This window comes from Natrix helvetica, assembly GCF_964273705.1.
Source record: "Natrix helvetica genome assembly, chromosome: 10".
Taxonomy (NCBI): domain Eukaryota; kingdom Metazoa; phylum Chordata; class Lepidosauria; order Squamata; family Natricidae; genus Natrix; species Natrix helvetica.
Window position 1 is genome coordinate 11961263 of NC_138561.1, and position 24951 is coordinate 11986213.

Below are 24951 nucleotides of genomic sequence, written 5' to 3' on the forward strand. Positions count from 1 at the left end.
ACTCATCCAGCCACCTCATTCTCTGTCACCCCCTTCTTCTTTTGCCCTCAATCTTTCCCAGAATGAGGCTCTTCTCCAGGGAGTCCTTCCTTCTCATTAGGTGGCCAAAGAACTTGAGTTTCATCTTCAGGATCTGGCCTTCTAAAGAGCAGTCAGGGTTGATCTCCTCAAGGTCTGATCACTTTGATCACCTTGCAGTCCAAGGGACTTGCAGGAATCTTCTCCAGCACCAGAGTTCAAAGGCCTCAATTCTTTGGTGCTCAGCCTTCCTTATGGTCCAACTTTCACAGCCACACATTGCAACTGGGAAAACAATAGCCTTGACTATACACACTTTTGTTGGCAGGGTGATGTCTGTGCTTTTTAGGATGCTGTCTAGATTTGCCATAACTTTCCTCCCTAGGAGCAAGCGTCTTTTAATTTCTTGGCTGCAGTCCCCATCTGCGGTGATCTTGGAGCCCAGGAAAATAAAATATGTCACTACTTCCATTTCTTCCCCATCTATTTGCCAGGAATTGAGAGGGCCCAATGCCATGGTTTCAGTTTTCTTAATGTTGAGTTTCAAGCCAACCTTTGCACTCTCCTTCTTCACCTGCATCAAGAGGCTCTTTAGCGCCTCTTCACTTTTTGCCACTAGAGTGGTATCATCTGCATATTTGGGGTTGTTGATAGAACTGTGGAGCCATTCCAAAAAAAAAACCACCCCAAAACCACACCCTTTGTGTTGGTTTCCTTCTTTCACTCTCAGGCATTTTATAAAGATGGCAATTAGAACAAAGGAAAATATGAGAGAGAGGGAGAGAGCAATCTCTTATTATTTGTCCTGTAAGCTGAGAACTTCCCCAATTATAAAGTGCAAAGAGTGTGACTCTAAAGCTCTTCATATAGATTCCTGAACACATTGGGTGTACTAGGAGGCTTTGTTTCCAGAGATTCACTGAACTACTTTGTGGCACTGATGGTTTCTGATGCACAGAACCATCCATGCTTGTAAATTTCTTTCTAATGGCTGGGTCTTTGGCCAATCAGTGCACATCAGTAATGGTGGGTACGAAGCATGATCCCATCACTATCTCAATTATGCTGTGAAAGCATGGTGGCATCTCTCCCAGGCTTTGCACTAGCGTTGACAAGAGAGAGATATGCTGTATTATTTATATCCGATTGCCACAGTTATTCTGTTTCTTCAGTCTCCATTTAATGTGCAGGTATGTGCAGCGTGGAGCTAATAAAGCCCAATTTAAACATGTAATAGAAGCAAAACAGCCCCCGAATTGAAATGACATAGAAATAGTCTTAAGGGGAAACAAGGAATGGGGGGAAGGAAGACTAAAAGGTTCATGTTAGATTGGGTAATGGAGAGGCACACAAAGGTTGTTAATGGTAACAACAGCTCTTTATTAAGTACAACAAGTGAGAACAATCCAGCGAAGGTTGAGTCTGACAGCAAACCTTTTATAGGCAGCTGTCAGACCCTTTGACCAATAGGATTAAACCTCTGTTCCCACCGGAACAGAGGACCTTGGTGGAAACCACTGTAGTTAGAACAAGTATCTAACAGTTCTGGAAATGAAAAATGGTTGTAAATGGTTTTCACGTTCCTTTGCTGCCCCCGGGGAGATGCTCTTGAGATAAATGTGATACCAGCTGTCTGTTTTTAAATATAAACTCTGCTAAAATAGCAAACCAAGCAGCATTAAACACAAAAAAAGTAGGCTTATTACGGAACAGAGTGATTGACAATATCATTTGAAATAATGATGAGGCTCTTGGAGGACGTTTATTCTAAAATAATAATTGTGTACTTGGGCAACTTGGAACTTAGTGGAAAATTCATAATTCACATTGTACTCAAAATATCCTTTGCCCATTCAGCTTCCAGTTCTGCTTGATGTTATATGAAGTTGTAGATGGAACCCGGGAAGAAATAATCCATATCAAGTGACTGTCTTTTTGTCACTTATTTTCACCCAGTTCTTATGCATATTTTGTTCAAGGTCAGACTTCGCCTAAGGACATTCCTTTTTTGCATGCACTCGACAAACAACACAAATATACTATAGCCAAAATCATTGTAATTTATGATCTGTCCAGATGCAATCTAAATATGTAGCAATTCTAAATGGCAGTGTAAATCTCAAATTCTGTCTTTTAGATGAATAAGCACCAGGGTTGCCGATGCCACCAGAAATTTTCCTATCAATTAGGAATTAATACAACTCTTAATTAATTTGTTCTCCACAGTTTTGCTTGGCATCCTTTTAACAGTTTGCCTTTTACTTTTTGTTTTGTTTTTAGATTTACAAATTACTCTTGTCGTCCCAAGAAAAAAAAATTAAGGGCATGATTGGAGTTTCTTGAAGTCCGAATCATCAATTAGAGAGCACATCCACAAAAGTTACTAGCACCATTGGGTAAGTAAACATTTGAATACTATCATAAGTTTGTCTTTTCTTTTATCTAAACATCTGCTGGTGTGGGGAGGGGAGGGGGAAAGAACATTTGACCTCTGGTGCTTTTTCTTGCCACAAGCAAAGGATTCATTCAAAAGAATCATTGGTGAACCAAGATTTTAGCAGGAGTCTTGTTCTTAGAGAGAAATGATTAATAGTCTTCTCCAGTCTGGAGTTTGTGCAAACTGTTAATTATGGGCGGAAAATGCTCCCCATTGTATGAACCAAGGCTGAAAAACCTTTGGAGGTCATACTGTGCAAAAATCTTCTCCTTTTCTTCAGTATTATTTCTATGATTCTGATGAAATTTAAATAGACTGTTTATTTCAATTTAGAAAAGGATGTGTGTTTGTTTGTGTTACTTATTTAGTTGCTTAGGCCAAGAGAAGTGTATGAATATCTTCTCTTTACTTCTACAGTCTTCTCTCTAGCTTTATGGCTGCCTCCCTGGCTTTTCATTTTTTCATACCCCATGACGGGTCTCAGGAGGGAATTCCTTCCACCTGGACCTTGTTTTTGGTGGGAATTTATCAGCAGCCAGGGAAACCCCCTAACAATGGAATGCTGCGTAAATGAAAACAACCCAACAAGAGTCACCTCCATCAGTCTCCAACAAAAATACAACTAGTCCTCAACTTGCAACCAAACTGAGCTCAACATTTCTACTGCTAAAGGAGACATTTGTTAAGTGGCTTTTGCCCTTTTTATGACCTTTTTTGCCACTGTTGTTAAATGAATCACTGCAATTGTTAAGTTAGTAACACATTTGTTAAGAGAGTCTAGCTTCCCCATTGTCTTTGCTTGTCAGAAAGTCCCAATTGTCAGGTAATCCCATGCAATGGTCATAAATATGAATCGGTGGCCAAATGTTTGAATTTTGATCATGCAACAATCCTAAAAACGTGTAACTTCAAATAGTCACCCAACAAAATGTGGTTAAGTTCGAGGACTCTCTGTATGCTCAACAAAAAAACATCAGGAGAAAGTCCTAAAGGTGCTTTTCCCAAATGTTTCCATTTCTTATTCAAGAAGCTTCTTCAGTTCTAACCTTTGAAAGAAAACACCAAGAAACTTCCAGTTGCCTTTTGGAAAAAGCACCAGTGGGATAGCCATGATCTGGATGATGGAGAAATTCCAAGGATATCAGGAGAAAGTGAAAAATAAAATGTTGAAGCAGCCTGAAAATAGAAGTCTCTTCTGTCTCAGGAGGAACCTTTGACAAATTGCAAAATGTGGGGTCCTTGGTGTTCTCAGAGCTTGGTTGTTTTCTTGCAGACATTTCATTACCTAGACTAGGTAACTTCATCAGTGCTAGTAAAGAGTGGGGATTGCTCTCAGTTTACATTCTAGTGGTTTGCCCTCTCAGTGTTGGTGGGAGTGATCTTGGAGGTTCTTTGGTTGGGCTATTTATTATTACCTTGTTTGGCAGTTCCTTGATTGGAGTATTGTTTATTCCAATCTATTGTTGGTCTGATGTTAATCTTGGAATTAACCTAGGCTCATCTGGGTGTTGATTGCTGGTGTGGGTGGGTGGGTGCTTTCATCTTTTCGTTCCCATTTTGGCTTGTTGACTTGTATCTTTTGCACAGTATGTACAATATGTTTATGTCTATGTGTCCATTGTTGGCTAATTTGTCAGAGTGCCAGGCTTCTAGACATTCCCTAGTGTTTTGGACTTGGCTTGATCTAGGATGGTCAGTTGAAAATATGGTTAAGTCTGTCCATATGTTGTGAAATTAAAGAATTTTCAACATGTCTTGGCTGGCTGGTTTACTTAGGATGTTTTGGAGGGCTTTTGTTGGCTTGCACGCTACTCTGATTTCATGTGTTTCTAATAGTATGTGTTGGTAGTTTCTGAGATGATTTTTGATCTGTGGCAGTGTTATTTTTATTTTTTTTACAGCTTGTATTGGTTGTGCTAAATTGGATTGTGTGGACAGGTAATTTTTGATGAAGTTTCGTGGATATACCATACTTTTTGCAGGAAGGTGTTGTATGGATGCTGTTACCTTTTTCTGCTGTGCAGAGCTGCTGCAGTGTGTTTGTGCAACATTTAAGTAAAGCATGATTTGCAAATTCACAATTGCATTTAGGATTAGGTAAATTCAGGAGACAACTCTTCATTTCTCTCCTTTATTTAGAGTATTTGTCTATAAATGTGCCTCATCAACTAGCAATGTTGATAACACAAATTTTCTCCCTTCCTCAATTTTACAAAACCAAAGTTTATCTGAAAATTGTGTACGTGAGCGCAAGTGAGCAACCTTAGCAGCTACTTTTTAAAAAGTATATTCTTCAAAGTAGCCTTTTTCTATCAATGTGAACCTGTACGCTGAAAAAAAATCAGGTTCTCTAAGAAATAGTCTGCTCAGCTCCTGAGTATACAGCCAGTGGTGGAATTAAGCCAGTTGACACCTATTTGGGAGAACCGGTTGTTAACTTTCTAATCAGTTCGGAGAACTGGTTGTTGGAAGAAATCTCATTTTGTTTGTTTTTTACACTTTAGAGGGCTAATTCTGTAAAGAAGACAGGAAGGAAACATCCTGGTGTTGTTTCTAGCCTAACCTTTAGTGCCCTGCTTACAGAAGCTGCCTCGCCAGTTAACACTTATTACATTGTAACAGCTAAGATGAAGTGCCTGTCGATGTGAGTGATGTTGAGTTGGCCATGCCCACATAGTCACATGACCATCGAGCCCCACCTACTCAGCTGCTCATTAGAGCAGAGAACTGGTTGTTAAATTATTTGAATCCCACCACTGTATACAGCCCCTCTTTTTCTCTCTTGCGCACACACAAAGACATAACCTCCCTTTACAATAATTGCATAATCACAGCCAATGTTTACGAAAGTTGGAAAAATCAACAATGAACAACCAGTGCCATTTTCATTCTGATTTATGACATCACTTAATAAACAGCTGGTAGGAAATATAATGAGTAAAAACTAAATAAATCCAACTATTGTTTAAGAAGCACAAAATAGGTGAAGCAATGCCTTTTACTAAAACAGTCTCTGCTGATAGGAGTGTGATTTATTGAAGAACTTATGCCTAGACTGAAGCCAAAGCAGACTCTGGCCATTTTCTAAATCTACCATGAGATTTCTGAATGTGCCCTTGTACACACAAACAAATTGCCCCTTCGTTGTTTTGAAAAATTGGAATATTGATGGATTTCTTGTTTAATTTAGTTCCTGTCTTTTAAAGCATCCTGTCTTTCCGATTCGTCAGATTTATAATCTCAGTCAGAGGTAGAGTGACATTTATGTATATTTATTATACACTTGTGTCCTGTCCTTTAATGTTTTCTTGTCCTTGAGATTTATTTATGGGTTTTTTTTCTCTATGCAAGAACCAGAGTCAGAAGCTTAACTCATGTATTTACATATGTTTTCTGAATCATAAATTTTCTAAACACAGTAGCTCTTCCTGTCCTTAAAACTTCAGTCGTTTGCTTTCTTGCTGCTATTCCCCTTTGACTCTATTCAAGAAATACTAGCAGGAATAACACATTTCAGGAGTTGTAATTCTGCAGGTCACATGTCAAATTTAACCGTCTTTGAAATCCCATGATGATAGATTAACCTAAAGAGAGTCATTCCCCAGCATTATGCCCCTCTGCCTATATAGAAAAACCTTTTGGGGAGACAGATTGTCTGACCATGGAGGGGTTCCTTGGTTGGATAAGCTGAGAAAATCAGTGCCTATTACTAGGTGGACAAAGTTGTTAAATGTAGTTATTCTTTCAACTGGAACTGGTCTCAACAAAACAGCCCTGTTGTAAAATGAAATAAGGAAGAGAAGAATCTCTCTCTCTCTCTCTCTCTCTCTCTCTCTCTCTCTCTCTCTCTCTCTCTCTCTCTCTCTCCTCCCTCCCTCCCTCCCTCCCTCCCTCTCTCCTCCCTCTCTCCCTTCCTCCATCCATCCATCCATCCATCCAGCTTTTGGGGTCACCAAAAACCTTTTCTTCTGCAGCCACAATGGGTCTAAGAAATCTGCTCCTTTGCCAGAAGTAGGTTATTAAAAATAATCTTCATTCTGAGAAAAGACATATTTTTGTTCATGTACATGAAATTTGGAACTTTGACATAGTGTGGTATGTTTCTCTACAACAAGAGGAGGAGGAGGATCTGGACGGGTGGATGGATATAGATGGAGATGGATGGATGGATGGATGGATGGATGGAATGGATGGGTGGGTGGGTGGATGGATGGTGGATGGATGGATGGATGGTGGATGGATGGATGGATGGATAGATAGATAAATGGATAGATACCAGTAGATAGCTAGATTAGGTAGCTAGGTAGATAATATAACTGAAGGATTTGGATGGAGCTGCATTATAAATAATAAATACTATTCTGTGGGGGGTTTGAAACATCCTTTCATCCATAGAACCAAAGTATACTGACACCATTGTTGCAAGAAGACAGAGCAGCAGTATGTTGTCAGGAAGCAAGTGAGAACATTGTCCTTTGACTGTAAATGTAGATATTCCCAACATTAAAAAGACTTGTTTCAATCAAAGTCCTAGATTAGTAATGGAATTCTGGCTGTGTAAGAAGGCCCATCTAGTCATTTATCAACTGTTTCCTTTAGAGAGAAATCTTATTTCTTAACTATCCAATGGCATTCTTTTTATCAAGAATAACTGCCCAATTATTGTTTTCTTTTGACTATTGATTCTATGGTCTTCATAAGTTACTGTCTCCAGTTCTGAAGACTCATGACAGTTGAAGAAGAATTCAGACAGAACATCATCAAAACTACAAGTGATATTCTGATTTGATAAAGCTGGCATCTGCAACTTTTTTCCATCCACCAAGGATGATCAGGCACTATAAGAACAGTTGGAGGGTTTTGTCATTTTTGTTTTACTTTTGAGAAAGGAAAACTGCAGGATGATAGGGCTCTTAAAGTATCCCTAGGAGTGTAGATGTCCAACGCCAAAATTCTATTTCCTGGAGAGTATAAAATTCGAAATCTAGGAGGAAACTGTCAACCAAACATTAGGAGAATCTTCCTGGTTCTAAGAGCAATTTAAAACTGGAATTGTTTAGTCAACTAAGGAGATGAGGGGGTCCCTTTAGCTGGCTATGTTAAGCATGGAATATATACCGCTCTCTGTTGAGCGCTTTTAATTTGGATTGCTGAACAGAAGAGGGAGTATGATTTGCTTTCTTTTCAAGTCTCATTTCCATAATTTCTATGAATAAGGTCCTGCTGATAAACAGAATATTTTCTAAGGGAAACACTGATGCATTACAGCTACATGTGGCTTTGCAAACAGCTTTAAAAGCCCCCCAGATGCAAATGCCAGAACAACTTGCTACCTTTTCTCTATAACTTTTATTTATTTACTTAAAATATGGCTGCTCATTTAAGAACTCTGACGGCTCAGAACAACAGGAAAACCAATAAATGTAACAATCATAAGACCATTAAAAAAAACCTAATAATAGTGAAGTAATCAGCATTTCCAGAAAATGGCATCTTCGATTAATTTTGAGCTAGCTTTTTTTTTTCGGTTGTTGGTTGTTTGGGATGGAACTCAGAATTTCCAAAACTTGCCATGAAAAATTCTGCCCACTGCAACACTACAGTATAGAATTTCCTACTAATACCAATAAATATTTAAAAAAATATTTACAATCAAAAGTTTAGCTAGCTGGTGCAATCTTAATTAGCAACAAAAGTAAAATCCATATGCATCCTTCAGTCACTACAGTCTACACACAGTCACTAGTTCAACACATCAATGTACTAAATATTGATTAGAAATAATTTCACGTACCGATAATACTATACAACACAGAACAATTAAATCTAAGAGATCTCTAAGACAAAAATGTGTCCTTATTGACAAAAACATAGCCACAGTTAATAACACTCTTGGAATCTTACAGTCTTATTTATCATTAAGTTTATCAGACTTCCCTGGCAATAGAACTAATAGAAGACAATCCTTTTCTGATGAACTCCAGCATAAACATTGTAAGATAAGGCACTCAATTTCACTGGGTATAGCTCTTGGTTATTGCATGAATAAATCAGCAAATAAGTATGTAATTAATACCATATTTAGCCTGGCCTAGATGTGAAAGATTAGTCTTAGGGTAGATATATACAATTGTAGTAACATCATAAAACTTTATCATCCTTTTCTGAGCAACCTTGACTGAGTTGTGATCCTGTGATCCTAAGACTTTCCTTTTGTCTAGAAATAGCTGTCATTTTTCCACCCCCTCACTCTTCCCTGAGTCTTCACACTGCCTGGTATAGGGTCGATGTTCAGGGCTCAGAACCCTGGACAGCATCCCAATGTTCGGGGAATTGGTTGAAGTTTAAACAGGATTCAGGTTAATGTCAGGGTTCCAAGTAACACCCCCAACAGAAGAAGACTCCGAGGCTTGAAGTTCTTCAAAGTTCCATTTATTAGAGATGTCATATTGGCACATTTGGGAAAACCCGAATCTGAAAGCTTCCAGGTTTTCCCCACCCAAAAGAAAGTCCAAGCACCTACCCAGCACCCACATGTCCATCACATGGTCTTATCAAAGCACCGTCCCAACTGGAGATACCTCTCAGTCACACCACTCCAGGTGAAGGGCAGAATGTCCTTGACTCTCGGAGAAAGGAATGTTGTTATGATTATATATCACCCCAGCTCCATACAATCCCCCCTCCCCGCTTCCTACAGCACTAAATATGGCAGGCCTAAAGATCCAATGGCCAAGATAGCTTCCTGACAATAACAACGATAAAGTCAATGTTCTGGATAAAAGAGACACTTCAATGTCATTTGGACCTCAACAAACAACAACATCCACACAACCTTGGAAAATCTAGAACACATTTCCGTACCATGCCAAAGTGACCAAATTCATGGGACCTTGACTTCAGCACACAACCAGTTCAATTTCCTTATCTAAATGACACAATCTCTATGTTCTATCTTCCATTTACTAGCTTTTTTAAAAAAAAATTGCTGAAGTGAAAGAACACAAAAGATTGAAAAGTGTTATCTTCTTTTTATCTCCCGAGCCTTATTTATATGCAGAGAAGCATAGAGCACTGAAATTGCTATCATATTTTGCGATCGCTGGGATTTCTGATTAGAAATTCATTTATGCAAGCTTGGAAAAAAAAATGTAAATAATTAGTAAATTAATAGAGACATAATAAAGTTTATCGAGGGAAATAAGCAAAGCTGTTTTCTGATATTATGCACATGTTAGATTTTCGAGCCATTTACCCTCGTCTGATTGTCATTTGTTCCTCTCTCCTTGCCAAGCTAAGTTACAGCTTTCCTATTAGGGTCCTAAAGCCTTTTTACAATAGAGAACTAGCTGTGGCTTTGACACAAAAATTGAACTATGCAGAAGTTATGCACACGTGTGCATTTTAAAGGATTAGTTCATCATGCAATCATCTCTTCAAATGTCTAGAGCTTCTCTGGCTTCCCCAAAGTCCTAAGGAAGACATCAAGAACTATTTCTTGAGCCAAATCCACATGCAGAGTGCATATTTAGTGAATTTGATGCTGTACCTTTTGCCTGGATGATAATATTTGCATGTGAATATTTCATCTTTCAGTGAGCTTTGATGATTTAGATATTGAAACAGGAAATTTCTTTTCTGAGTGAGCACAGCAGGAGAGGAAATCTTTTTCAAACAGAAGCACCACCACCACAACAAGAAGTTGGGATTGAAAATGGAAAATGCAAATGTCATATAGATACTCAGGTTTACATGCCAGTCAATGTAAGCAAGGCTTTATTTGCTTTTCCTTTGTGGGAGTGGAGAGAACGATAGCAATATGTGGCAATGTGAACCTCCAGAATCGCTTAGGCAAGAAACAGCATTACATACATCCACCGCAATTTCTCTTGACTTTCAAGTTTAAAATACCCAAGAAAATCAATGGAATACTTCTGGGGACTAACTGCTGCTTGAACCTGCTTGGTGTCTGGAGGAAGGGCTGACAAATTCCTTTTTCTTTCTTGTTCTACAATTTTTCAGAATGAAAACAGCATCTCGGTTTAAAAATTCTAGAAACAGGATGTTTCAATATTCTTAATATCTCAAACAAGATCTTTCAAGTGAAGATTTTTTTGCATCCCATGAATCATAATATGAGATAGCCATATGAGATGATTGATAGATAGATAGATAGATAGATAGATAGATAGATAGATAGATAGATAGATAGATAGATAGATGATAGATGATAGATAGATGATGGAGGAATGGATGATGGATAGATGGATATGGTGGATGAGCTCGATAAGTTAGTATCTAGGAAGAGAGAGAGATGACAGATAGATAGATAGATAGATAGATAGATAGATAGATAGATAGATAGATAGATAGATAGATAGATAGGATAGATAGGATAGATAGATATTAGATGATGGAGAAAGAGAGATGTGATAGATATGATAGATGATGGTAGATGATCAGATAGCTTGTAAATTAATAACTAGGGAGTGATAGAGAGATGGTAGGTAGGTAGGTAGGTAGATAGGTAGATAGATAGATGATAGATAGATAGATAGATAGATAGATAGATAGATGATAGATAGATAGATGATAGATAGATAGATAGATAGATAGATAGATAGATAGATAGATAGATAGATAGATAGATAGATAGATAGATAGATAGATGGTAGATAATGGTGGATGATGGTAGATGAGCAGATAGGTTGATAGCTGGAGAGAGAGAGGGAGGGAGGGAGATATCAGATGAGTGTGTGAGAGAGAAAGAGATCCATTGGCAAAGTGACTGTTGGAGTTGTGAATCCCTGACACGCTAACAGAACTGCCATCCTGACTCAACCACTTTGGCCTCAGGTTCATGAGCCTACAGTCCAAAGGGATTTCAATGTCACTCAGCAAGTCTCTTCAAAATCTCCACAGCATTCCTGTCCTACTTTGTGTTCTCATTCCCCTAGAGGTGTTTTTTTTAAAAAAAAATGAAAATAGAGCATTCCAGGAAACTCACTATGATGTGGCATTTTGCTTGGGTCTAATAAAGTCATGTATTTAATACGGCTTTTGGATATTCCCTCCATGCACTCCATAATGATGGATGTCCAGGTAGCCCACAGAAACTAGATAATATTTTTCTATTTGCCAAACACTGTATTGACTTTTCAAGGCTGCGATTGTGAATCCATTATCCCCCCCTGCTGACTAAAATAGATTCTCAAACCAAGGCCACCGAGAGAGAGAGAGAGAGAGAGAGAGAGAGAAAACACACAAAAATGCATTTATATCGCCTGTTTTGAAGTCATGGGGTACAAAACCTGGCAAATTATTTCTATTTCTCTCTACTTCCCTATTGTATCTCTAGAACCCTTTTATAGAGGTTTCCAAAGAAATGAAAGCCCTTCTTAGGCACACCAGGGGCACCCCATTAAATTGGCCCTAGCCTTTTTTTCTGCCTCAGATAGGTAAAATTAAAAAAAAAAATACTTGGTGGCAAATAGACTGTAGAACAAAACCAAAGATGATTGAGAGATCAAGCTTGAAAATGCTTAATTTGACTAGCTATTTCTCCAAAGTTTTCTTCCTTTGCAAAAGAGTTTCAAGGTACTTGAGAATTTCAATGATACATTTCCAGTGCTGATTCATATGGATGAGTACTTAATGGGTTTTTTTTTTAATAAAGGAGAAGATATCCATACATATAGTATCACACCTACAGTATTTTTCTAAAATATTTGTCACTGCAATTACTGCTTTTGAATGTGTTTATGACAGACTATTGTTTTACTGGGAATCTATTGCTGTGGTTACAATTTTTTTTAAGAAATAACTTTAATCTACTATATCCACTTTAAAGTATTTGTATTTTACTTCAGGTTTCTGTGATTCTAAAAGGTTTTAGGATAATATGTGTCAAGGCTCCGATTAATGCACTCAAGCAAATCAGAGACTTATGAATTAAAAAATAAACACTTTGTAATATAGAGACCTGACACTAGCTCCTAGCTCCTGCTTAACACTGCATATTTTAAGTGGTCCTTAAAATAGAATATGGATTAAGGGAAGTCTGGTTCATGTCAGTTCTGCATATTTTCATTTATTTATTCAGCTTTGTTCTTTAACTAATAACACATTTCCTGTTTAAACAGGAAATCCATCGCAGTTGTTTTACAGATGTTCTATCTAGGGTTTCCTTAATTTATGGACTTCTCTGAAATTACTTATTTGAAATATCATTAAACCACATACAACACTTTGTACTTCTAAGCAGTACACAACAACAAAAATGTGCAATAAATCAATCAATCATGGAAAGATCTGATATAATTTTTTTTAATTTTTTTTTAAAATGATGAAGTCAATTATTATTTTTTAATGTTAATGGATTTTAGTAGCTAGAAGCAATAGTTCCGCATTAGCAACATAGCATAATAATATGCTCTACTGAGTCATTTGTGACTTTGCAGATGTCCTTAAGATGTGATTATTTAACTCTGTAGATGCTCAGCACACATTAAAACAAATGTTTATCTGTCTGACTATCAAATGGGGTTTAATGACCTGTGATTCTAATTGCTCCAGTTTGCCTTAGCTCTTGATGGAAAGGCATACACACTTGCCTTTCTGGCAGGGTTTTTTTTTTTTTTTTAATCCTTCCCTAAGAAATTTCACAAAACCTGTCATTTAGCTGCCAGAAATGAGCTTATGAACAGTCAAGGACATTTTGAAGAGAAATGAAGCCACTATCAAGCAGAACATTGCCGTCTCGACTATGAAACAATATAAATGAGTGTGCTAAATACCGCATGATAATGTCAGAGTTGCCTGAATCTTATTACAAGCATCTCTGTTCAAATGAGAATATAACATTAAAGGTATCTAAGGAGGTTTTTTTTTGGGGGGGGGGGGCAAGCATGATTGCCTGAATGCAAATATGCTCATGTTGGAAAGACTTGGAAGACTGGAGACTTTGCCATGAAAATGATCAGATAAGACAGTGGGAGGCTCAAAAGAGACTCTCAATCCACCCACCCCAGTTTCTCAGACCATAAAGGAGAGGTGGGGAGAATTGTACCAGGGGTGGGTTCTGGATGCTGCTACTGCTGGTTCGCTCAGGGACGCGCTGTGCATGCACTTGATGTGTGCTATGCGCGCATGTGCAGTACGGACAAAATTGCAGAAGCATGTGCAGAAGCAAAAAATAAGATGGCACCATCGATAGAGCCAGTTTGGGGGCGTGGCAGGCCAAGTCACTACCTACCCAACTGAACTGGTCTGAACCAGTAGGACCCCACCTCTGAATTGTACCTTCAAAAATTGATGTCAACCTCACCAGGAATCATCTTCTCTTAAGAGTAGAGATGTCCAGTTCCCTCAACCATTCATCATACACTTTAGCCTCTAGTCCAACCAGTTCTGATCAGTTCTGGAGAACCGGTAATGGAAATTTTGAGTAGTTTGTAGAACCGGCAAATAGGGTGGCCCTGTCCCTGCTGCCTCTTTTGTTGCCCTGAACAGGAGAACGGAGCTGGAAAGCAAATTAGTGGGGTGGGGAGGGAAAAGGGATTTTGCAGTAACCTTTCCCTGCCACGCTCACAAAGCCATGCCACACCCACAAAGCCACGCCCATAGAACCAGTAATAAAGAAATTGAATCCCAACACTGTTCTTGTCCCTTAATAATCTTTCTTGCTCTTTGCCTTGTTTAATGCTGTGTTTTTTTGCCCTATCTTTGGCAGTGAAGAAGTACACATTGCTGTCACTCTCCTTGCTCCCCGGATATAAGGGACCAACATTTAATGCCTCAGGCATTCTGGCAATGTCACAAATTATAATCCAACCAATCTGGAAGGCAGCTTGGAGAAAGCTGTAGTAGGCTCAGAATGTTCTAGTATTTTTATAGCTGTACAGAAATTGACAAGTACAAGCTTTTGTGATCCAGCTTCTTACCTTCAACCTTTGGAAGCCTGTTGCCAGTTAAAGTACCATATTCCATCCATTTGAGCAAATTAATAGTTCCAGTAAAGCTTGTGTTTATGCACAGTTATGTATTTAATCATCCAAGACTTTCTGGAAAAGAAAAAGGGAGGACACAGAAGTCAAGATGTAGTAACAACAGAGATGCCAAAAAGAAGAAATTAACTTTTAATTATCCTTCCTTTCTTCCCTCTGTGAACTTTAGAAAAGAAACAGCATCTTGGGCCCAAATTAGACTTAACAAATAACAGATGCAAATACATTTTCAAGCAAAGTATTTCCATAATAAAAGTAATAGAAACCAGGTCAGTATCCCATTACCTTCAAAGTAAAAAAATATTAATTTATTTGTTTTGTCAAGTGTGTAGAAGATAATAGATATAAGGATATACAAGATTATGAATACATGAAATGGATACAAATAAATGGGGTTGTAAGGACAGGGATGGTAGGCACATTGGTATGCTTATGCACGCCCCTTACAGACCTCTTAGAAATGGGGTGAGGTCAACAGTAGATAGTCTAAGGTTAAAGTTGTGGGGGTTTGGGGAAGAAACCACTGAGTCAGCTAACACATTCCAGGCATTGTTCTGTCGCTGAAGTCAAATTTTCTGCAATCAAGTTTGGTGTGGTTTTCCTTAAGTTTGTATCTATTGTGTGCTTGTGTATTGTTGTGCTTGAAGCTGAAGTAGTCATTGACAGGTAGAACATTGTAGTAGATAATTTTATAGACTACGCTTAAGTCAGAGCGAAGGTGGCGTAGTTCTAAATTGTCTAAGCTGAGGAGCATCGTCGTAAAAAACATAAATTCTACAGCAGCCGTAGACTCTTGCTGCTGAGAGCTTACTGTTCATTAGGTGGATTCCCATCTTTAATATTTCTGGGTGCTGAATTAAAAATTAAGGCAAAATAGGCATTATTACTTGGTGTGGAATGGCACTCAGTTTCATCTCTAAGGCAGTGTTTCTCAACCTTGGCATCTTGCAGATGTTTCCACTTCAGCTCTCAGAATTCTGTCAGTTGAAGTCCACACAACTTCAAGTTGCCAAAATTGAGAAACGTTGGACTTCAAATTGTCACTGCGTTATTTTGGTTTGTCTACTTGAGCTTCTATTCTGAGTTATACTGTAGAAATGTTTTCTTATCTGACAATGATTTACTGTGCATGTCTCATAACACGTTTCATAATACGTCACACATTCTTGTACTTTCCTTCTGATCTTCCGTTTGCCTGCCGGAGGAGGTGGGCAACAATTGCTCTTGCCAGAATGTAACAATTAGATAGTAAGATTTATTTTATTTTCATATTAAAGTTTTGTTTTCATTAGAACATGTTCTCGGGTTTATTTTCTGCTTATTCGGAGATATGTTTCTTGGAAGGGCTGCGATCCGCACCTCGTTAATCGAAGGTGGGGGGAAACTTCCCCTCCTTCACACAAATGTTTAAGGACTTTAAGGACTACAAAAATGGAAGGCTGAATAACAGAGCTGAAAAGGGCATTGGAGATCTTCTAGTCCAACCCCCTGTTCAGCCAGAAACCTATACCAATTCAGACAAATGGTTGCCCAGTCTCTTCTTAAAAACATCCAGTGTTGGAGCACCCACAACCTCTGGAGGCAAGTCGTTCCACTGATTCATTGCCACATGTAACCTACAAGAAGCCTGTTGCCCAGCTCCAAGAGCACACTAGAGAATTAGGAAAGTCAGAAATATTTCCAACCATTCCTTTTGTTGTGACATGGTTTATTGTGGCTCTATTAAAGGTAGCTGAAAATGCTTTGTGATACTTCAAGATCCACAAACATTCAAGAACGGTAAAAAAAAGCTGTCTGGGAAATGTCTGGGGAATTTTTATCTAAGGATTTTGTCAAGAGAAGACCAAAAAACAAAGAAACCCCCATCTAGAGGGCATATCTCAAGATGTCACGAAGCAACACACAATACTAGGTTCAGACTTAGCATTTTTCTTACGAATATCTTTTGCCGAGATTTACTGTAATTTTCAAATAACACATCACAATATCTATTCGTACTTGGTGTTTTTTTTTTTCATGTTCTTTAATCAGCTAGGTTCATTAAATCATAAAGTTTTGTCCTGGTTCAAGTTTGCAGCATTAAAAGCAGAGGTGGATTGCTACCGGTTTGCACCAGTTCGGCCTAACTGGTAGTGGAAATTTGGACTGGGTCGCCGAACCGGCAGGGACAGTTAGCTGGCCACGCCCCTGAACTTGTTCCCCCATCACCCATGCCGTTTCTGGCATGTTTTGTAGTGATTTTATAAATTTCTGTGCAAGCACAGAACAATGTACAGGCAACTGTGCATATGCAAGCAATGCACAGCGGGCATGGGTGAAGCGAACTGGCAGTAACACCAGCAGAAACCCATCCCTGATTGCAAGTCTCATTGCAACAGATAGCCAAGGGGGGAAAGAACCAGGACATTTGATTGAACACTGCCAACAAACAGTCTTTCCTCCGATTCCAAAAACAGGATTATAGCTTTTTATTCTTGTGAATAAGCCATGTCTTAAGAAGACCGTTTATCCAAAGTGGCAAGCATAGTGATTCTTAAACCTCTAGTAATTCAGGTACAAAAAATAAGCTTTTTTTTTTTTTTAAAAAAAAGGAAATCTATTGTCCCCGTATTAATTACTTCACAGTCCTTGGTGTTTAAATGGACAGTCCTGAGACCCAAGAACCAGTTAAATCCTACATTGTCCTTGTGCATGATAAAAAAGATTATAGAGGCTGAAAAGCAGAGGGACAGAATCTCACAGCTCCTTCGCCCGCACTGTGAAAGGATCATTGTGCCATCCTCATAAATCCTCTGCTCCGTGGCTCTTGACAACCAAAGCAATGGACAATAGAATTCTTGTATTGGACAAAACATCCCTTGTGTGCCAACGGGCTTATCTATTTAATTTACAAATGTCTTTCATTGTCCTCCAATAATTCCCCATTAGGTTTTTTTTTTAAATCACCCCTATTATGAAAAAGACTAAATAAATATTCACAGTTCTGTGGCAAATTTGCTAGCATGAATAGCACCAACAGAAAGCGGGGGGGGGGGGAGAAAAGAGACTGTGCTCTTCTTCCTATTTCCCCCACTTTTCAGCCCCCAACCTTGTATGTAATTTGTCATTGATGTACGCACTGGATACACATGATTTCATATAGTTCTCTGTTTTCTCATAGGGAGAGACCCCTGTGTTGACCTAGATTTAGCAATACCTATCCCTCCAAAGCCAGTTAGGCAACATAAATATGGTGTCCACAAGTGTTCAGAATCTTTATGGATTTAAGGAAATCATCATAGATTGCATTTCTTGGATTTTTGTGTTTTTTTAAAGCATTACATATATTTAGAGTTTAATTTCATTACTCAGAATCTCTTTCCTCTATCTTTTTTCCCCCTTGCTTGCTTTTGTTTAACTGCCTTCTTTGCAACCCTTCCATATCTTTTAAATTAGGAGAGATATGGAGATAGTTAGTTAGTTAGTTAGTTAGTTAGTTAGTTAGTTAGATAGATAGATAGATAGATAGATAGATAGATAGATAGATGATGGATGGATGGATGGATGGATGGGTGGTTCAACAGACAGAGACAGACAGACAGATGATGATGGATGGATATACAATGAATAGAATAGAATAGAATTCTTTATTGACCAAGTGTGATTGACACACAAGGAATTTGTCTTTGATGCATACGCTCTCAGTGTACATGATTGATTGATTGATTGATTGATTGATTGATTGAATGAATGAATGAATTTCTGAGATGAAGGCTGTCCATTGCCTTTGAATAATAAGCAAGCACCATTCTCCCATTATGGGTAGGCATAATAAGAACATAACAAAAATGAAAATTGATTAACATTGAAGTTAAATATCACTGATAAAACTATATGCAACCAATTTGGACTAGTAATTGAGATACAAAGCTAGAAAGCAGGAGGCAGTGAATTCTAGTCCTTCTTTATAAATAAACCCAGCTGGGTGATCTTGGGGAAGTCATACTCAGCCCTAGGAAGAAGACAAGGGCAAACTACTTCTGAAATTTTCCTAGGAAAACTATAGGGACTTGTCAATCTAGACAACGTCAATCCTAACCCCAAGACAACAACAACAAAAGGCAAAAAGAAAAAAAAGAAATAACATTAAAGCCCAGACAACTATTCTCCTGCCCTATATTTAATATGCAATTCTGCTTGAATCCCTGTCTTAATAAACGACTCAATTTGGCTCGTGGCAGGTAATCCTTTTCAGATCATTTATTGATTTATTTATTTATGCTTCTCCTTATTTCTGGGGTGCAAATTTCTTCTAATAAAAGAATTTGCATACAGAAGTAACACATGGTCTTCAAAGAGTTTGGAATTGCAACTCCATCTCAGACAAGTATCGTTTGTCCAATATCCAATCAATTCACTGATTTCAGCTTGTGCGAAATTAGATCAGAGTAAATCTTCCCCAATCAGAAGATGAACAAATTTAACACAATGGCTCACTGATTGAGGCTCATCTAACCCACATTATATTCAAATCAGATGATTAATCATGTTTATTTCAGATATTTCTTGCCAGCTGTCCAATTTAGCCAATTTCTAGAAGAAATCATAATTTTAAACTTATAACCCAGTGAAAGAAAACTAAAATAAAACTGAAAGCATTAATAAACTACAGTAATTCTTTGCAAGAACAATTTTGAAAAAAAACCCACACAAGACTATTGAAAAATACATAGTGTACAGATAGACAGACAAATGACAGACATATAGATATAAATATAGATATAGGTATTTGATAAGATAATAGCCTTACTACCATAAAACTCAGTTGTTACTTTATTAATCATACATTAAATTCATTATACAGTATGTCTACTGTATATGACACCATAGTAATGTCCCTGTAATGTAATAATCTTCAGTTGTTAAAATGTCAAAAGATTATTTTATTAAAACTTATATATAAACAATTATATATACACACACACAAATATATGAATATTGAATGCAGCAGTATACAGAAACATGAGTAGGAGTTCAGTAAGCAATTAAAGTTTTAAAAAAAGGAAAAGAAAAAGTACTACAGCTTCTTGGTAATGCTAGAAAGAAAAGGCACATCTATTCAGCTTCTTTATTTTTGCTCAACAAAAGACATGTGATTCATCAGACAATTGCAAAAAGCATGATGAAAGTATAGGACTGAAGTATGAAAGTGATACAAAAATAAAGCCAGAAACTCCTATTTACTTTGAGTGAAATTTCCCAGAAACAGATGAATGGTATGCTAGGATACTGAAGTAGCTTCTGATGTCCTTTTCAAATCCTTTTACTTGTCAAAAAAATTATCTTTGAGAACGATTGAAAAGACAGATAAATAGAGGAGGACAAACGGTGGTCCTATCTTCAAAAAAGGATAGAAGGAAAATTCAAGGAATCAAAATCCTGAAAAGGAAGCTTGGTGAACAGAATGGGTGGTATATCCCAAAGGTGCTTTTTCAAAAGGCAACTGGACTTTGTTTTTTCTTTGAAGACATTTTGCTTCTCATCCAAGAAACTTCTTTAAGTCAGAAGGATAGTCTACTAGATGTTGGCGGCAAACTATATCTTACCTCAAAAATCATACTCAAATCGTTTCTCTGCAAGAGTTTCTTCTCTAGCTAACGCGAGGTATCAAGTGAGATAATACCATGTCCAGTTTTATTTATTCTCTCTCTGCTAACATGCGTGAGGAGGAAGAAGGAATACTTGATAAATTTTAGACCACCTAACATTAGGATGCCTCAGAATTATAAAATATAATTCAAGATTGTCTTGTTAACTTAAAGAAATGAGCTGAAAAATACAGAAGGAAATTTAATAACCATAATGCAAAATGCGTCATTAGGAAGCAGTAGTCAAATGCAAAGTCTAAGTAGAGAAAACAGTGAGTTGACAGTAGCACTAACTAATAAGATCTTGGAATAATTAGAGATTACAAGTTGATTATAAGTCAGGAGCATGACATAATGACTTAAATGCTAAAAACACTTTTAGACCGCAACAAAAGATGTACAGCGGACGCAGTGGCTCAGTGTCTAAGATGCTGAGCGTGTCAATCAGAAGGTCGGCAGTTCAGTGGTTCGAATCCCTAGTGCCGTGTAGTGGAAGGAGCTCCCGCTACTTGTCCCAGCTTCTGCCAGCCTAGCAGTTTGAAAGCACATAAAAAATGGAGGTAGAAAAATAGAAACCACCTTTGGTGGTAAGGTAACAGCATTCCATGTGCCTTCGGTGTTGAGGCATGCCGGCTACATGACCATGGAGACGTCTTCGGACAGTACTGGCTCTTCAGCTTTGAAATGGAGATGAGCACCGCCCCCTTGAGTCTGGAACGACTAGCACATATGTGCGAGGGGAACCTTTACCTTGACAAGAAAAAGGATTTGTTTATCTTTTTTCCCCACTGCATTTGTTAGACCAACCAACACATTTGTGTTCACTTCTGGGCATTGTGCTTTAAAAAAAGGATTCAGAGAAATGTAAATAGGTTCCACAAAAATAATTATCAAATACTAGAGACTAAATTCTGTGAAACCATATTGAAGAAACGGATAGTATTTAACCTTAAGCAGGCAAGGCTGAGGACAGAACTTTTCCCATTTCACCAAGAAAACAAATAAGAACATTTTTTTTTCTACCAATCCCTATTATAGACACATGGTTCTAAGTTATGGGACACTTAATTCTATTTGAATATTGGAAGGAAATAAATCTTAGTAGAAAGATTGGAACAAATTCCAACACTGGAAACAATTTTTTTGGAAAAGTGCTAGCAAGTAAAGGCTAGACACCATCTGTCCAAGATTTATCAGCTTGGATTCCTGCGCAGAATAGGGAATTGGATTCAGTATGAAATCACTGCCTACAACTCTATTGTTTTAATATTTTATTTAATCAGAAGTGGAAGTATGTCTGTCCAAAATATTTTTTTAAAAAAAACTTGGATGTATCCTTGAAAATGCCTCTGTTCCTATTTGTAGGATCTACAATTTACAAAACATCTTTCTTCTCCTTCCCCCCACTGCTCTTCCTTCAGTTTGACTGTTCTCCACAAAGTCATTGGCTGCTTTCAAACCTGGTGTTGGCAACGAAAGTACATTCAGATGGGCTTGGCTGGCTTGAACAGACCAAACACTCCATGAAAGCTCCCCACAGCTGGCGACGCTATTGGTCAAAATGAACTTGCCCTGACAACAGAGCTGCAAAAATGCACGGTGGGTGAGGTCTCCAAGCCAGATCCAATTCAGGCAGTCACCAAGCCAAGACAATGGAGCAGCCTTAAATACATGGATTGTCACCTAAAGACCACAAAATATCTGTTGCCACACAACAAGTATTTTATCTCATTTCAGTGGCTCCAGCGAGGCATCAATGTTTACATCTTTATGGTCTTCTAATTGATTAAAGTTGGGGGCATCAAGAACACAAAACCTTCAAAACAAGAATCTCAATTACAGGGACATTTTGACAATCGTCATGAAGTAAATATGCTCTTATTGTCCTGAAAGGAGTTTTTACCTTCCCAACAGCCAAACATTTTTAAATGTGAGGATGGCTTTAAAAATCACTAAAAATAATAATAATGGAGGGATGACGTGGCTCATTGGCTAAGACACTGGCGATCAGAAATGTTGGCAGTTTGAATCCCTAGTGCCATGTAACGGAGTGAGTGCCCGTTACTTGTTCCAGCTTCTGCCAACCTAGCAGTTCAAAAGCATGTAAAAATGCAAGTAGAAAAATAGGAACCACCTTTGGTGGGAAGGTAACAGCGTTCTGTGCACCTTCAGCATTTAGTCATGCCGGCCACATGACCACAGAGACATCTTCGGACAGAGCTGTCTCTTCGGCTTTGAAATGGAGATGAGCACCGCCCCCTAGAGTCAGGAACGACTAGCACATATGCTCTTACCTAAGAATAATTGAGAACGATGAGGTTTGGGATTTTTTTAAAAAAAACTGTCTAATCTTTGCAAGAGAATCGTTATCTCATTCTGTGAGCGAATGCTCTCTTTCATGCAATAGTCCGATGAATCGGAATGCAATTCAAGGTGCTGGTTACTTTGTAAGCCCTGCATGAAATGATTGCAGGCCTGCCTCTCTCTGAATGCCTGCCCATCCCATTAGATCAGATAGGGTGCTGCCTATGCTCCAGGTTCTCTACCTGCATCTTGCCTTCTAGGGGGACCTCATTTCTAGGTGTCCCCTACCTTAGATAACACCTTCCCTCCCAGAGGTGGGCTTCAAAAATTTTAGCAAGGGGTTCTCTGCCCGGTTGCTGGGTGGGCATGGCCTAATTGGCCTCCTGCACCATGGGGAGGGGGTGTTTTTGCTCTCCCCAGGCTCTGGAGGCTTTCCTCGAGCTTCTGGGATGATGAAAACAGTCTCCCTAGCTACAGAGGCCTTCTGGAGGTCAGAAACACACCCATTTCTGGCCTTCCCGAACTTCCGGTAGGCCCGTTTTCACCCTCCCCAAGCCTCTCTGCGCTCCTGCACTTACCTAATCCAAAACGGGGCATGTAGGGACTCCTGGGAGGCACGGGATGGGGTGGGTGGAGCCAACCAGGAGTGGGATTTGGGGGCTTTCTGAACTGCACAGAATCTTAGCTAGAGGTTCTCCTGAAACCCTGCGAACCCCCAATCGCCCACCCCTGCTCCCACCAATGATTAAACAGACACATCCTCCTCATCGGTCTTTCTTATCTAGGCTGATAAGACCTAGATATTTTTTTTTCCTAAGATGCTGGGATTGTATAAGTAGGATATGGGATTGTATATAGAAGGAGGGCAGCTGAACCTGCTGTGGGTCATTTCCAAGGACAACAATTAGAAAGCATTTTTTTTTGTTTTATAGTTTCATTGTTTTGATTGTCATATTTCTTTTCTGATTTTATTGTGGTGAGTCACCCAGAGTTGCTTAAAAAGGTTACCCTATAAATCTTTCCAATGAATAAATAAACGTGATGTAGAAATGTCTTTCTGAGTCCTCACAATACCAACAAGACACCAAGAAGAGAATAATGGAAAAATAGAGTTGGAAAGGCTATTGCTTAGAATAGAGGAACTGTACCAAAACTTGCCACCCCCATCCTTATTAATCTATAATGACCCCCCCCCCCCCATGGACTTCATTCAGTTGAAGCCATTTTCTTCCCCTTATGATTCTTTCCAGATGCTTCAGCAAGAATTTTGGGCATTGCCAAGTGTCTGCTCTAGCCCACATTTTCTTGCATCTACTTTAATGTAATTATAATTTTAAGACAAATAGCAAACTCTTTCAGCATTGATTTCCCTGGGCTTGTTGAAATTTCAAGAATTCATAAGAAACAAACAAAATCTGACAGTTCAAAATACCTGCAAAGTTCATCTTTGCACAAAACTACACCCCCTCCCTCAGAGGAGGAAAAATAGATAAACTAATTGCTTTTCAGCAAAAGCAAGCCCCACCCAATCATTAAGAAGAGGGAGGTAATTACTTTTGGCAGCCAATTTAGGGTGTTACGACAGGCAGGAGAAAAAAAAATGTGAGTTCTGTATTATTATAAGCTTATTGCAAGTTCGGAAAACATAGCATTTTCCATCTCAGATGCCAAAGTACCCATGGCTGGCCTTGGGACATGTGCATTTTGACCTGGAAACAGTGGCAGGGGGGAATTGTTGTTGCTTTATTGCACAATGTTTGGGTCCATCCCTGTTTGTGTTGCCTCTCTGGATGGCGTCCTTCCATACAGCACTAGAAGTTGGGAGGAATGACGAGCTGTTTCTTGAGGGTTTTCTAAGAGTTTGCTTACTTTTCTTTGGGGTCATGCTTTGGCGTCTTGTGGCATTACAGACATATGGTACTGCTTCAGCAGCACAGCACAAGGGTCACTTCAACAAGACCTGGAATTTTAATTGGAAAAAGCTGTTGGGCCTACCGCAAAAATGGGCACATATCCAGAGAGTTCAGTATAAATACCAAAAACCCTATATATCATCTCTCTTGGGCAACATTAACCGTGCAGCTGGCTAAATTGCTGATTTATTTGTGGTTAGTGTAGATTGAAGGTAAGATTTGACATTTTGATTGTTTTTTGAAATTCCTGAACTAGTAATTCCGTTGACAAGCAGTCTTCTTGTGTCAATATGGATCTTCTACCTGTAGCAAATGTTCATGACTTTAAGATGGGTGAACTTCAATTCCCAGAATTCTGCTGCCTGAAGAATTTTGGGAGATGAACAATTCTTACAGTCAGCAAGGTTGAGAAACAAATATAGTGGCAACTCTCATTGGCACGAGCAAATCATCATTGAATGTGGTATTGTCTCTTACCAATGTACCTTGAATATAATGCTTCTTTGTGGAACAAGTTTATGAATGCTACTATCCATTCTACATTAGAAAATGGCTTAAATAGGAGAGATTATTTGATCCCCTAGTTTCTGAATTGTTGAACATTGAAAAATAAGATCTGTGAGAGAAGAGATCAAAGACTTACATTT

The 24951-nt window shown here is 38.5% G+C and overlaps 1 protein-coding gene across 1 annotated transcript in view; it reads right to left on the reverse strand.

Moving 5' to 3' along the window:
* CDH11 (cadherin 11) overlaps nucleotides 1-24951 on the reverse strand; it is a 120678-nt gene that overhangs the window by 53366 nt on the left and 42361 nt on the right. The window contains exon 2 of the mRNA XM_081963432.1: nucleotides 14398-14517. The gene's annotated coding sequence lies outside the window, so the exon portion shown is untranslated. The remainder of the gene's footprint in view (nucleotides 1-14397; nucleotides 14518-24951) is intronic.